Consider the following 3159-nt stretch of genomic DNA (forward strand, 5'->3'; position numbering starts at 1 on the left):
TTGAAAAAGCCCTGAAATAATATCTGAAACCCCACAGATGAGAATATTACTAATTTTATATGTCTACCTATAAACACAATATTTATATCTCTAACTTAGAGCACTTCCATTCACATCTTCTATGCATTTATAGCAATTATAGCAAAATTAATGTTATGTCATTTTTTAACTTATTTATTTTGTGGTAAAGCCCATTATCTTCAGTGGGTGAAAACGCAGGCTGCCTGCCCTGACCACATTTTCACATTTAATAGAATTGCACCTGACCTACCATTTGTAACTGGCCTCCAAGGGCAAAAAACAGCAAAGACAAGTGTTCAGCTGTGGCTCAATGATCCATGACTTCAACGAGACCACTGCTGAAAACATTCTGCATGTGGTGCCCAAAGCAGAAGGAAAATCAGAAAAGCCTCAGAGACTAATGGGAATTTGCCAGCTGCCTTCAGTGAGCCTAAGAGCTGGGGGAGCAAGCTCAGTGTGAGTGGGATGAGGGTATTCAGTTTCTTTTTGTTGCCATAACCTGTCATTCTTTCAGCTCTGTACAAGGCTTCTTGCGTGGAACAGTCATGGATGGCCTAGTGTGTATTTATCTTGGATCCATGCAGAGAGGTTAAAATGCGGTATCTCACCTCCTCAAAGTCAGTAGTCTCATTAGATGAGGCTTTTTGTGCTTTGCTTGGGCTGCTTGTCACTAAACCACCCAGGAGACATAGCAACAACTCACAAGAGAGGTTGCACTGGCTGGACAGGTTTAATTCTACAAAAATCTTGTGGTTTGCATACTATGTTGTTTAGTTGGCTAAATCCATCCACTTCATCTGGATGTACCAGAATGTCAATCTTTTGTTTCTTTTCCTTTGGAGAGGCATTTTTCATCCCTAATTTGGGCTTATAGCTTTGTTCTTTCATCCCATAGAAGTGATGACAATGTGAATGGGCATGCTTAGCTTAGGCATCCATGTTGGATGGCACACTACTGAAGAAGTCTTAGTAAGGGAAGAGGATTCGGTACAAGAATTTGAATTTATAGCTCTTTGCTATAAATCTTATAAATCTTTGCATTAGATTCCAGAGGTATAGTGTACACTGTTTCCTAATTCATTTGTTCTCCAACTCAGTTTCCATGAAATCAAAGGGGAGGGGAGGGAGGCAGAGAGGAAGCAGCCCCATCTCTCACCACTTGCTTGGCATTCCCAACCAGCCCATTTCACTCCAGTCTCTTCAGTGCTCACACAGAGGGTTTGCTTGGTCCCATACTCAGATATGACCAGGGAGCTCTAGCAACTGGTAGCTTTTACTTGTCCTCATAAATATGTCCACTGCTGCAGCTGCAAGAGTGAATTTGCCTGAACCCCTTTCCATGTGGTTAACTTTAGTCTTTTCACTTCCCATCATCTCTGCTGCTGCGTTTTCATTAAGACCTCCATTACTTGGCTTAGCCCAGTGCAGTGAGAGGCAATCTTGTTTCTTACTGCTTTTCTAAAGCAGACAAAGACAGGGAAAAAAACCCTCTCTAAAATACCTAACAAGAAATCATTTAAAAAAAAGACTGCCACTTTAGAAAAATCCAGTGTGCTAGGAGGTCATTTTAATTAATTAAGGTCAAAGCCTCAACACCTCATATATTCTGTCAGGGACAGATTACCATGGTTCAAAACATCTGGACTTGTTCGAGCTACAGATTGAAGAGAGTCCAGCCTTAGCCTTTCCGCTTCCCAGCAGTGGATAAATTGACTATCCCATAGTTTACTGTGTGAGAGGCTTTCAAATGAGCCTTTCCAAACTGGTTCTCTCTGTTCTGCATAGCTTTTAAAGAGCTCACAGCACATCTGCAAGCTGAGATTTGCCCCTCAGTATGGCTGAAAACCCCTTGTGCCCCAGTGCTGGGGCAGAAAGCAGAAAGGAGTACAGAAAGCCTCTGGAGCCTTATCAGAGTGAAAGCTGCTTCCCCAGCATCCAAGCATTCACTTGGTCAAATACTCTGCTTAACCTAGCTCAAGCCTGTCTAGACTGATAGACAGATTTGGGACAGTCAGTTCAATACCTTGGATACTCATTTTTGCCTTGCAATTTTTGAGGCAATGACTAATTACACCATTTGGGGACATGGTAAAACGTGCAGTCTCACTTGGTTTGTGAGTTTATCCATTGAAGAATACAAGGACTATAGCAAAGTATTTCAGAGCTTTTTGACCTCATGTTCCTGGCTAAATTCCAATTAGTACTAGAAAAAACTTGACCTATTTAAGTCCCATCAGTGCATTCAGACCGGTGTGTTGCTTCCTGTCCACATTTCTCTTGAGCGTCGCAGCTGTTGTACAGCCATATGTGCTGTACCAGTGGGGAACAGAGGTGCCTGAGCATTATGCATACAATAAATAAGTAAATCCCACTCTCTGCAACATAGAACACTCCTTCTACTGATCTCGCTGGCATTATGTGGAAAGTTGAATAATGCATCTCTGCTGTTTAGAGCTCTAAGATGCGGTCAGTGCTCTTTTTTACCCCACTCTGCCAACTATCACAGAGAAAAGGGACCTGGATCCTGCATTTTTTGAAGAGCAGCAGAGAAAAACCCAGAGGAAACACCACATTCCCTCAACTTCCCTTCGTCCCCCACCCCCTGCACCGGTAACAGGTGGGCTACTAGAGTGACCTTCAGCCCTGCTCCTTGGAAAGCTTGTTGTAATGCCATTTGTGCATTAGTTGTCCTCAGAGCAGGCTTTTGATTAGGTTAAAGTCTGGAAAGCATCTTAAGTCGTTCATGACAGAAGTGAGATTGTAAAATAATTTAGTTCTAATGAGCCATGCTGTGAATTTTCTGCTTCTTTGTGATTTTTTGGTGTTGTGTTGGTTGGTTGGGGGTTTTTTGTGGTTTTGGGACTTTTTTTAACTTGAGAAGAAAAGGCTAAGCATATGCAATGCTTTGGATTTTCTGTCTGTAGTTATCTTTGTGTGTATGTGAGAGAGAGAGAGATGGACAGTAAATAGATCTACAGGATATGTTATGAGGCGTGAAATCATGTTTGTAATGAGATTTCTTGTTAATGGCAGTCAGCCTTCCTTGATGCTAAGCATTAATGCAATATCCATTAGTGCAGCTAAACCTCCCTCTGCTCCACTTTCCCAAATGGGTTTCACTTTGTACCTAGTTTAGCA

This window comes from Empidonax traillii, unplaced genomic scaffold (assembly GCF_003031625.1).
Source record: "Empidonax traillii isolate 1590-97213 ecotype Southwest subspecies unplaced genomic scaffold, ASM303162v1 scaffold191:size1449129, whole genome shotgun sequence".
In the NCBI taxonomy this organism is placed as follows: Eukaryota; Metazoa; Chordata; class Aves; order Passeriformes; family Tyrannidae; genus Empidonax; species Empidonax traillii.